The 12,816-nt window shown below is 48.8% G+C and overlaps 1 protein-coding gene across 2 annotated transcripts in view; it reads right to left on the reverse strand.

Moving 5' to 3' along the window:
- Positions 1-6,481, reverse strand: part of ZMAT3 (zinc finger matrin-type 3) — a 29,933-nt gene extending 23,452 nt beyond the window's left edge. The window contains exons 1-2 of one of the 2 annotated variants that reach the window (XM_066601386.1): positions 6,322-6,481; positions 2,984-3,124 (exon numbers count right to left, since the gene is read on the reverse strand). The gene's annotated coding sequence lies outside the window, so the exon portion shown is untranslated. The remainder of the gene's footprint in view (positions 1-2,983; positions 3,125-6,321) is intronic. The other variant, XM_066601394.1, reaches the window with a different exon arrangement.
- Between the last annotated feature and the right edge of the window lie 6,335 nt (positions 6,482-12,816).

Consider the following 12,816-nt stretch of genomic DNA (forward strand, 5'->3'; position numbering starts at 1 on the left):
TGCTTAGCTGCAAAACCTGGCTACCACTTAAATAGATGTGGTGAGGCCGGATGTGGTCAGGGGTACAGATGGGGATATCTCTTTAAACTAAATAAGAATATCAAAAGCTGTATTATTAACTATATAAGCAGTCCGGTAACTGTGTGTATCATGCAGAAAGCACAGGGAGAGAACATACATTTTCTCACATCTAAAACAATATCAGCCCATTACTGACCCTCCTGGATATTTTGAACACAGGGAAGCAATGATTAAGTAACAGGCCAGTACCAAATCTATCTTCCCATGAGAGTAATACAAGGAACATGATGAGTGGAGATCTTGGATGACTCATCTCCTTCTGTCAGTCGTGGGATAGTACAAAATGAATGCATCCGATGTGCTACATGAGAAGACTGGAAATGACTACAGACTATTCTGCGTTCATAGCAAGTGCTGCAATCCTGTTATTACATGGCATTAAATGAGAAATGCCCTACAACCTCAAATTCTGTTGTGCAATACTGTACACCCTTACCATGACAAGTGGCTCACCTAATTCACGGAATTTAACCATATCTAAGAAAACCACATCAATAAAATATATATTATACATACATATGATGACAGGAGTGTAAGGGCTTATTCACAGAGTATATTCACGCATGGATTCACTCATACAAGCAACAAGGGGAAAAAAAAGATGGGGGAAAAAAAAAAAAAAAAAATCGCAGCACGTTCTATTTTTCGGCATCCTCTCGGAACACCTCACCCATAGTTTTCAAAGGGACCTTAAAAGACATGCCATGGCACTGGTATGCCGTGCAACATGCATGTGGATGGGATGTTTCCCATTGAAGTCAATGGCAAACAGCTGCAATCCTAACGTGCTGGAGAATCACAATTTCACAGAAGTAATTTTTAATCAAAAACACTTTGCATTGGCGTGAAAATTTCATGTTGGAAAGCACAATATCGGCCCGAGTCTCTTGGACAGATATCACACTCGCCCATGTGTACGCAACCGGTACTATAGTAATTTTTGTATACATCTGATGAGCAGTGTGTTACAATTTATTTGTTAAGGGGTTTTTCAGGACATGGTAGATAGGCTTACTATTAGATAGAACTGAATACTTCCCTATCCCAGCCGTTCCCGATTCGGTGTTGCAGCCCAGGTGCCCGTCACAAGTGGCAGAGGGTCACATGCCGTTCATTATGCACGTGATCGCTCCGCCACCTAACAGGCTTCTGTGGACAAGGAAGAATCACTGCTGAAGCCTGTGAATGGCTGAGCGGACATGTGCACAATGTACATCACAAGAACGCCCGTCTATTCTTCCGGGCTCCATATGGCGGGCAGCGGGGCTGTTTAACGGGGAACGTCCGGGTTAGGGGAGTATTCAATTCCTCTTCAATTTTAGCAGGCTCCATCAAACTCTCTGTGTACACGGATATTAATCCCATTATCACCAATTCTACATAGAGTACAGATCCATTTAGACAGGACAAGTGTCGGGCAAACGATGCCTGACACTAGTCCCCGCACATACTAGCTCCTGTGCACCTGCACGGGAGCTAGTATCGCTGGCTCACAGCGGGGCAGCAGCATGAGATTACTCTCCTCACGCTCCTCCGCCCCTCTCCATTGACTTAACATAGCGGCTGTTCAATACTGAACAGCCGCTATTTGCATGGAGCAATCAGCTCATCATCCATCATTTATGCAGCATAAACGATGGGCGATGAGCTGATCGCTCATCTTTCAGTGTAAACAGCAGACGTTCAGTACTGAACGATCACTATGTTAAGTCAATGAAGAGGGGCGGGGGAGCGTGAGGAGAGGAATCTCCTGAAGCCTCCCCGCTGGCCGCTCTGTGAGCAAACCAGAGATACTAGCTCCTGTGCCTGACATTTGTCCTGTCTAAATGGACCTTAATGGAGCATGCCACTATTTTTTCTGTTGCAATTTACAGAACTTTGTAGAAAACCTGAGGTGTACAGACGCACAGTAGAGAGAGTACTTCATGTACCCCTATGGTAGCCTTATAAAGTTTGTAAAAAAATTAAAAATTGAGCCATATTATGGGCATGAGCCGCAAAAAAACGTTGGGGCAAATTTTCTAATTCTGTTTAATAGTTAGTACAAGTGTAACCTAGACAGTCTTAGGACTCCTGCACACTGGCAAGAGCGATATTGGGATGTGATTCACGGCCCGATATCGCCCTCGTAAACCTTCTAAAAACCCCTGAATGCCAAGCGGTTTCATGTGAAAACAGCCTTGCATCCTTGTGTGGGTTCCCTTCATCCTATTGCTTTCCATAGAGCTGTAGCAGCACCGGCCCTGCTGAAAGCAATGGGAGAAGATCGCAATCCACTGCTTCAGCTGTGACAGCTGCAGCAGGGGATTCCTTCATCCAGGGGTTTCACCTTGCTGGCAACAGAGCGGCGCCTGGATAAAGAAATCCCCTGCTGCAGCCGGCCTCAGTGAAAACAATGTGCAATATCGCAGAAAGATACAACATGCTGCGATTTTTTTTTTCCTCGAAGAATCATAGGAGTGAAAACATCACAACTGAGAATGAAACCATTGAAATTCATAGGTTTCATAATCACGCATTTTCACTCCCGCAGAAGAAAAAAAAATATACAGATTTTCTCGCCCTTAAACTGTGCTAGATTTATCACAGTGACTCTGCTGCATCTTCAGACTTCCTAGTTTTAGTGTATACCATCTATTAATTGGCTTAGTTTTATAACAAATTTGTGCAAAAAAGTCACATTTGGGCCACACCCCCTTCCAGCAAAGACACGCCCCCTTTTCAGAACTGCTCAAAAAAGTGTCTAACGCACATTGTAAATGTGGTGCAAAGTTTGTAAGATTGTTTTATGGCAAAATTTGCCCCATCGTTTGTAATTAAATCCAGCCCATAATTATTTCTGTATTTACACTTATTAAAAAAAATGTTTCTATCCCCCTGAATAATGTTAGAATAGCACCACCTGCTGTTTCTATTCTGTGTCCACTTCAGTAAATCTTCCAAGGTGGTCACACATGCTCAGTCTTGCTTCTCTCTGCTCCACTAGTTACATGAAGGGTCCCTGGTGTGGTGGGCGGCTGCTTCTGAAGTTGCTGCGTCTTCTCTGTCAGAAGAAACAATACACAAGTGATAAGAGAGTATCTTACTGCAATTGCTCAGTATGTCTTCTAACAAGTAGATCAGAGGCAGCCGCTCACCACACCAGAGATCCCTCCACATATGCAGTGGAGCAGAGAGAAGCAGAAATGAGTTGGTGCGACGCCTTGGAACAATTACTGAGATGCACACAGTAGAAACAGCAGGTGGCGCTATTCTAACCTTATGTCCCATTTACATGGAGAGAGTTGTCGGGCAAACAGAAATAATGGGGCTGGACTTGACTACGAACATTTTTTTTTTCTGGGACAACCACTTTAATCTAATAGCATACCTTTGCAAGCTCGGGATTTAAAAAAAAATAAAATAAAATCTTTACTGCGCATGCCCGATTGCGAGCCGTGAGGACAATGCGCAGAACAGCAAACCCGGAAGTGGGGGGATCCACAAGGACGCCGCTGCCGGGGACTGCGGGTAAGCAGGGCTCGCTGGCCGCGGGCAGGGCTGGATTCCCTGCATGGAATTTGCACGTGCCGTGGATAGGAGGCCTTAACAATAGTTCCGCCAACGATTTGCTGTCACATCGAACCTGGGAGCTCTACTTTCACAGTTGCTTTGAGAGAGTAGAGAGCTCTGTGTTCATTATATCATTTTACACTTCATACACAATGGAAAAGATCTTTTCCAGCCGGACAAATCCTTTTAACAGTATCCATTAAATCAATAGGTAGCTGAGTAATACAGAGATCCAGAGAAAGAGAACCTACGTAGCCGTTCATCATGGCCAAGAGATGAGGATCCTAAGCTGAGTCCCACTTTATTAAAGGCTTTGTGCCAACATTGAAAGCTATTCCCTATCCACCGCTGGGACCCAACGATCCCAAAAGTCCCCAAATGACTGGAACGGCATTTGAGCATGCGCACGGTCCCTGTACTCCTTTCAATGGCAATGCCATAGAAGGCCAAGTATATTCACCCCATCGATCAGCTATTTGAAGAGGACACAGCGCTCAGATGAGCGCAGCTGCCTTTCATTTATCACATGGCCTAAAAGTGCAGCTTAGTCCCATTCAAGAGAATAGGACTGAGCTTCTACACCAGCTACCGCCACTACGAAAGGTACAGCACTGTGCCTGGTATGAAGTGGTCTCTTGGCAGGAGTCCCGGGGCATTGTACCTCCACAAATGGATGACCTATCTTGAGTATACTGTGTATGCAACCACATTATTGGCTAATAAAGCCAAGAGGGCCATCTATGTCATATGTGGTCCAGTAGCTCAATCCAGATTTATTGCATCTTATAGGTATAGGTGGTTATACACACACGACAGAAAACATATGGTCTGAGGTCCGCCCTGTCTGCATGTACATTTACAAGGGACACAGTATCAGCTTCTTATAAAGCGCTCCTCTTCCACACCGCTGTTGACTGACGAGTCGCAGGAAGGCTCATATGACTGATATAATCCTCAGCCCATCCCCGTCATCCACTAACAACTGGCGTCAGCAGAGTCTATGTAAGCGGTACAGATCAGGGGTCCCCAACTCCAGTCCTCAGGGACCACCAACAGGTCATGTTTTCAGGATCTCCTACAGTAAGAACACCTGTGGCAATGTCTGAGGCCCCGACAATAATTACATCACCTGCGAAATCCTAAAAACATGACCTGCTGGGGGTCCCTGAGGACTGGAGTTGAGAACCCCTGGTATAGACTACAGCGTACCCCAGTCACATGATGGAAGAGGATATGCTTTCTTGCGGTACCTTCACACTGGCTGTCACCTACATAAATCGCTTTTGGCAACTATCGGCTCATGTACACTCGGCCCCCGACAGGACGCGGAGGGAGAAGTCGCTCAGTTATCGCTAGTCGCCTGCTGCAGCTCACTGAGACAGAACGACTGCTGAGCGACTGCTTGTTCAGTGTCAACAGGAGCCGCTCGATCTACGGGTGACTCGTGTTTAGTGCGAGTGGCGGCGGCGGCGGCTGGACGTGGCGATCCGGAAGAGAGATTTCTACACCAACATAGAAGGGTGTTCTTTATTGTAACTATGGGACTCTCTGCCTGAGGACGTGGTGATGGCGAATTCATTATGGGCTCGTCCGCACCAACGTCATGATTGTCCATTATTCGGCGCTGTCCTACAGTAGGAGCTAAACAACGAGAGAGGCGCAGGACGAACCTCATTCACTACAACAGGGAACATCCAGATTCCATTATGTCCCCAGCGCTCTTTTGTCCTGGATTTTAATTTGGGGCTGCGGACGGTGTTACAGCACACGGCCCCGGTATAGGCGTACGAGGACGTGCACACTGACGGTTTTTACATGGACCGCGTGAAAAACTCTTCACACTAACAATATTCTCGCACGAGTTTTGTGCGCATCCGTTCTTTTGAATTAATTAATTCATATAAGTGATTTTTTTTTTCCCTCGCGGCATCACTGCAAGGAAAAGAAATGGCAGCACGTTCCATCTTTGGGGGGGTCCGGCGGACCTTGAAAAACATTGCATGGCACTCGTATGTCGTGCGATATGATGTTTACCACTGACGTCTGTGGGAAACACTTGCGCTCCTCTCACACGCTTGAGGATCGCAATTTCACCGAGGCGATGCGATTTTTAATGAAAAAAGCAGAAACGTGAAAAATCCCACATTGGCGCAAAGTTGCGTTGAGTTTCTTGTCTGGATATCTCACTGGCCAGTGTGAATGTAGCCAGGAAATCAGAGACGCTAATGCAGGTCAACGCGCTGGCTGTGTGTAAATCGGCGTCCGATTGGCGCTGCCTCTCGGGGCGTGGGTCTTGTGCACCCGGCCTAGGCATGGCCACTAGATTCGCCGCAAGTTATTCTGATCGCCGGTTTTGGAGTCGGAAGGAATTTGAGGACAATTGGCCCTGATCTCCTGGCAGTTTATGCCTTCTTCTGGATCAACACTGCAGCGGACGGACGTGGTGTTTAGCCCCTTCTAGTTATGTAGCTCCCGATATATACAAGTAATGATAGCCTGCTGCAATACCCATGCCTGCAATACCTAGCAGAGCCCTCCTGGAATACTCCATCAGCTGGAGCACCACCCTAGTCCGTGGCGCCGTACAGTGCAGCTCAGCCTCCACTTCTGTAGTGTATATAGAAGGAGGGATGCAGTACATACCGGTATATATATATATATTGCTCCGGGGATGGGGGAAGTACTCACACTCGGCTGCAGCCAGCAGTCTCTCATCGGGGGCCCTCGGAACGGGCGATCATCCCCGGGCTGGAGAACGGTGAGGCCCCGCACACCCCGGCAGCCGTCCTCCTCTGCAGCGGCTGCTGTGATCCCGGCAGCCGCAGAGCCCCTTCCTCCTCCCCGGCTGTCTGTGTACGAGCTTCCGGGGCCTCCCGCCCTCCCATTGGCCGCCTGCCACAGACTGAGTGAGGCTGGAGGAGCTGTCACATGTGGGCAGAGGGCATCTCCAGGTGCCAGGTGCTGGGCCATGATGGCTAGTACAGGCTGCTGGGGGGAGATGACCACTGGTCCCAGTAACAGCAGTAGTATTGGCGAGGCCAACTAGAAGTCTATGAGTACCTTATTACAGGGTGTGCAGATCCATCATCACAGCAGCCCTATGGAAAGTCAATGGGAGCGTGGGAATGGCAGCGAACACCTGTTTTCACACCTGTGACGGCGGTTCCGTTTTCTGATGAAACCGAACAGCGCCGCACCAATTGACTATAAGGCTGGGTTCACACGGGGCGGATTCCCGACGGAAATCCCGCGGTTTGGCCGCAGCGAAAAACTGCGAGATTTCCGCCAGGAGAACCTGCGGTGGTTTTGAAGCGGCCTGGCCGCTCGCTCTTCCACTTCCATAGAGGAGAAAAAAAAAATGGACATGCTGTGGTCAGCAAATCCACGCCGCAGCGGATTTGCCGTCCCGTGTGGACGAGATTTCTGAGAAATCTCGTCCACATGGCTGGCTAATCCCGGGATTAGCGGCCGCATGCGGATTTGCCGTCCCGTGTGGATGAGATTTCTGAGAAATCTCGTCCACATGGCTGGCTAATCCCGGGATTAGCGGCCGCATGCGGATTTGCCACGGCGAAATTCCGCACGGAATTTACACGGCAAATCCGTCCCGTGTGAACTCAGCCTTATGGGGTCCATTCTTTTTCCGCTCAGTTGTCCAGCATCTTACCGAACATAAAAGTCCTGTATGCAGTAACAGATCTGCGACCGAACCTGTGATTGCAGACGGTGAAACAGAGTGACATCAATTGAGCCTATTTTTTTTTTCTGTGCACGTGAAAAACGGATGGCGCGTGGACGTTAAAAAACACAGCAAAAGAGCATGCAGCGTGCACAGTGAAAGCAGTCTGTTGTTAATAGACCAAAATTGCATACACCTGTGTGAGTGAGATCTGAGAAGACCAGTCTACCATTGCTTGGATGCAAATGTTATTAACCCCTTAGTGACCGAGCCAACTTTTAGAAATCTGACTTGTGTCACTTTGACATAGAATAACTCTGTAAAGGTTTTGCATATCCAAGTGATTCTGACACTGTTTCTTTACCACATATTGTACTTCATTTAGGTGGTAAAAATAGACTTTGGAAAAATAGAATTTGTATATATTTATTAAAAGGTGCCAAAATTTGGAAAATTTTGAAAAGAATTGTTATTTTGTCACATTTTCAACTGCAATATCTCAAATACAGTGGTGCCTTGACATACGAGTTTAATCCGTTCCGAGACGGAGCTCTTAAACGGAAAAACTCGTATGTCAAAGCACTTCTCCCCATTGAAATGCATTTAAACGCCATTAATGCGTTCCAATGGGGAAACTAACTGCAAGTAAAAAAAAAATAAAAATAACAATACTCACCGCCGGTGTTCCCCAATGATCTGTGGCGCTGCTGCAAACTGTCGTTTCCTCCTCCACGCCGACACAGAGCATTGCTTTCTGGATGCAGGGCTTGAATTACATCATTAAATGGCTGTGATTGGGTAACCCAGCGCTGACTTTCATTGGCTGACACAGCGCTGAGTTAACCAATCAGAGCTTAGCTTACTGGAGGCGGGGCATTCAAGCCCCGCATCCAGAAAGCAATGCTCTGTCGGCGTGGAGGAGGGAGCGACAGCCTGCAGCAGCGCCGCAGACCATCGCAAGGTGGTCTTTCAGAACTGAGATTTTGCTTGAAGGCATTTTATGCCCCATAGCACATTTGTAGACCCCTTGAGCAGCCAAAACGACAGAGAACCCCCACAAATGACCCCATTTTGAAAACTAGACCCCTTAACAAAAGTATCTAGTGGTAAACTGTGTATTTTAACCCTACAACTTTTGAATGAATCTAAGCAAAGCAGAAGGAAAAAATAATTATTTTCGTTTTTTGGCAATTGTGTCATTTTAAAAACAGTTTTTGTGTACAGCACACACAGGAATGAAGACTTTTACCCCAAAATGGATCCCCCTGTTTGTCCTGTGTTCAGAAACATACCCATTGTGGCCCTAATCATATGTCCGTATGCACAACAGGGCCCAAATCGAACGGAGCATCAAATTTCAACTGCTTTTTTAACTTTTACGTGATCGCTGTTATCCGTTGGATAATGGCGATCACATGACCGTGGACCGCTCACCACGGCACTTGGTCACTGAGTCAGGCTCTCACCTACTGTTAGTAGCCAGGAGCAAGGACATTTTAAATTTCCCGGACCTTCCCCAGCTTCTGTGCTTGCGTCCACCATTTTAGCGACGGGCACATGCGCTGATGTTGAGTAAAGGTCCGCGGATAAGGATCGGATCCGTGGTGGTAGGTAAATTTTTTTTTTTTGCTTTTTTTTTACTTTTACGTGATTGCCGTTATCCATTGGACAACAGCGATCACATGACCAAGGACTGCGTACCGCTGCCCCCTCCCACTCCCCTACAGTTAGTGATTTTTTTCGGGGTAGGGCTTATATTTCATTTATGGACAGATTTATTACACACAGTATGTATTACCATATGATATTTTTAGGAAAGCTGGAGGGAACTAGAGAATCAGAAGAAACCCTACAAATTAAGGGGAAATGTAGAAACCCAGTCCTGCAGACGATAGACCTAATATTGGTCCCATGCACTGGACCAGAGCATTACGCAGCTGTGCACAGTTGTAATCACTGCATTATCAATCAGTCACACATGGATCACTCCTCCTCCTATGGAATGCATGTAATCCTCTTTATTGTATGGTACACATAGCATCCGACCATACTCTAGAGCAGTGATGGCGAACCTTTTAGAGACCGAGTGCCCAAACTGCAACCCAAAACCAACTTATGTATCGCAAAGTGCCAACACGTCAGGGGGCGGGGCTTATCACGACATGATTTTACCCCCGTCGTTCTAAAAAGGACAGGGCTGCTTCAAAATAGACAGGGTGCAGATTCTGACTGCTTTTTGGATGTGGAAAATTCTGCAGCATTTCCGCATCCAAAAGGTTGTCAAAATCTGCACCCTGTCTATTTTGAAACAGCCCTGCCAGTTTCTGCCGCATGTAAACATACCCCAGTGGTAATAGTGGCCCTCCTAGCGATAATAGTGACACCCCCCCCCCCCCAGTAGTAATAGTGACATACCCCAGCGGTCCCCCAGCAGTAATAATGCCCGCTTCCCCCCCAGCGGTTCCCACAGCAGTCATATTACCACCACCACCCCCCCCCCCCCAGTTGTCCACCAGTAGTCACAATGCCACCCCCAGCTGTCTGCCAGCAATAATGCCCCCCTCCCCTCAAGCGGTTCCTCCAGCAATCATAATGCGCCCCCCCCAGTGGTCCCCTCAGCAGTCATAATGCCCCCCCCCAGCAGTCATAATGCCTTCCCCCCGCAGCGGTTCCCCCAGCAGTCATAATGCCTTCCCCCCCAGCGGTTCCCCCAACGGTTCCCCCAGCAGTCCTAATGCCTCCCCCCCCCCCAGCGATTCTCCCAGCAGTCCTAATACCTCCCCCCCAGCGATTCTCCCAGCAGTCATGCCTCCCCTCCCCCGCTAGCGATTCTCCCAGCAGTCAGAATGCCCCCTCCCCCCCAGCGATTTTCCCAGCAGTCAGAATGCCCCCCCCCAGCGATTTTCCCAGCAGTCAGAATGCTCCCTCCCCCCCCTGCGATTTTCCCAGCAGTCAGAATGCCCCCCTCCCCCCCAGCGATTTTCCCAGCAGTCAGAATGCCCCCTCCCCCCCAGCGATTTTCCCAGCAGTCAGAATGCCCCCCTCCCCAGCGATTTTCCCAGCGGTCAGAATGCCCCCCCCCCAGCGATTTTCCCAGCGGTCAGAATGCCCCCCCCCCCCCCCAGCGATTTTCCCAGCGGTCAGAATGCCCCCCCCCCCAGCGATTTTCCCAGCAGTCAGAATGCCCCCCCCCAGCGATTTCCCCAGCAGTCAGAATGCCTCCCCCCCAGCGATTCTCCCAGCTGTCAGAATGCCTCCCCCCCCCCCAGCGATTTTCCCAGCAGTCAGAATGCCCCCCCTTCCCCCCCAGCGATTTTCCCAGCAGTCAGAATGCCCCCCCCCCCCAGCGATTTCCCCAGCAGTCAGAATGCCCACCCCCTGCCCCACATACGTACCCCTCCTCCTCGCGGGAGCGCCGCTCCTCTCCTGCCTGATCCCAGGTGCATACTGAAGGCAGTGTGCTGCTGTTAGATGCCTTCTCCCCCTGCTCTTGCGGAACCAAAGTAGGAGACGTCGGAAGAGGGGGGAGAAGGATCCTGGCTGCACACTGACATCCCAGTGTGCGCCGGGATCAGCACAGAAAGCAGCGCTGAGTGAATGTCAGCAGGGGAGCCGCGGCCTCTGCAGGCATTCACTAATGTGGTGAGCGGCCGATGACGGCGCGTGCCAGCAGGGAGGGCTCTGCGTGCCGCCTCTGGCACGCGTGCCATAGGTTCGCCACCACTGCTCTAGAGACTGACTTGCACAGCACATTCTGTAGCATGCCATTCCACTTTCAGACAGCAGGTGGCAGGTTCTCTAAAAACATGAACCTGATCCTAACAAATGAAGTTTGCACTTGTGTTGGGATGAGGATAGAAGTTGTCTGCAGGAAGAATATCGGGCAATAAAGTAATTCCAGATCACAAATCGGTGTGCCTGCCCTGGAGTCCATGCAGTAACAACATCCTCTGCATTAACAGCTCCTTAATTTAGGCCTAAAAGCAATGCAAATCTGGAAACATGAGAGACTCTAGGCGCTAAGACAGTTCTTCCCCAAGGCCGGATTTTGAAACCAGAATTCCAGGTCCCATGCAGCAGATACACCAAAAGCTTGTGATCTCCATTGCAAAATTTGTATCCTCGCCTCCCAATGTATCATTTATAATTCTGATGTCTTATAATGTGGCAGAGATACCTTTAACTCCTCACAGGCACCAGGGCCCGTGTGCAACCTCTGCACCTCTTATGACTATACTGCTGGTTGCTCTATAACATCAAGTTTGGGGGCCCCTTGTTCAGAAATCACCGTAGGTCTGGAGAGGAATTTTTGATTCTACCCTCTGTTCTACTCTCCCAGATTTTGGGTTACCTGGGTTCGGACAAGTGGTATTATCCTCACAAGAGGATAAAATATCCTCATAACCCTAAACGACTCTCTGACTCTTTTCACTCTCTTCTTAGCCCTGAACTGCAGTCCTCCTCACACCCCTTCCTCCCAGTGACAGATCTCAGTGCTGAAGAGTTGGCTGCTTACTTCAAAAAGAAAATCGACGATGTCCAGGAGGAAATAACTTCCCAATCTCAGACTAGCCTTGAACCCAGTCTCATTAGTACTGCATTTGGCTCTTGCTCACTTTCTGTACTCAGACCAACGACAGAGGAAGAAGTCTCCAGATTGCTCGCCCCACCAACTGCACTAGCGTCCCTCTTCCCTTACACCTCCTCTGGTCCCTCTCCTCGGTGGTTATCTCCCACCTCACCACTATATTCAATCTCTCTCTGACCACTGGCATCTTCCCCTTTTTATTCAAACACGCTATTATATCCCCACTGCTAAAGAAACTGAATCTTGACTTGTCCTATGCTGCCAACTACCGACCCATCTTCAATCTCCTCTTCATCTCCAAACTATTAAAACAGCTGGTTTACTCCCGCCTTTTAAATTATATATCTGAAAACTCTCCTCTTGACCCCCTACACTCAAGATTTCCCCTCTACACCCTTACAAAATTGTCAAATGACCTCCTAACAGCTAAATCGAGGGGTGACTACTCTCTACTGATCGTCCTCCATCTCTCTGCAGCATTTGACACTGTTGACGACAAACTCCTCAGTATGCTTCATTCCATCGACCTAAAGCGCACTGCTCTCTCCTGGTTCCTCCAGGACGCCACCAACTGTCTGTCCGCTGTCTCTAACACTATGTCCTCTCTCTACCTAAAACTGAACCTCTCAAAAACCTAGTGTTTCCACCCTCAACTAACCGACCTCATCCTGACATCTCCATCTCAGTGTGTGGCACCACCATAACTCCCAGACAGCACGTCCGCTGTCTGGGGGTTGTATTCGACTCCGATCTCGCCTTTACTCCCTATATCCAATCTCTCACCCGAACATGTCAGCTGCACCTCATGAACATCGTAGGAATCTGCCCTTTTCTCACTGTAGACACGCTAAAAACACCCACTGTTGCCCTCATCCACTCTTGGCTCATCGGCCTCCCCTGCGCCAGACTCTCTCCC

The sequence above is a fragment of the Eleutherodactylus coqui genome, chromosome 1 (genome assembly GCF_035609145.1).
Source record: "Eleutherodactylus coqui strain aEleCoq1 chromosome 1, aEleCoq1.hap1, whole genome shotgun sequence".
In the NCBI taxonomy this organism is placed as follows: Eukaryota; Metazoa; Chordata; class Amphibia; order Anura; family Eleutherodactylidae; genus Eleutherodactylus; species Eleutherodactylus coqui.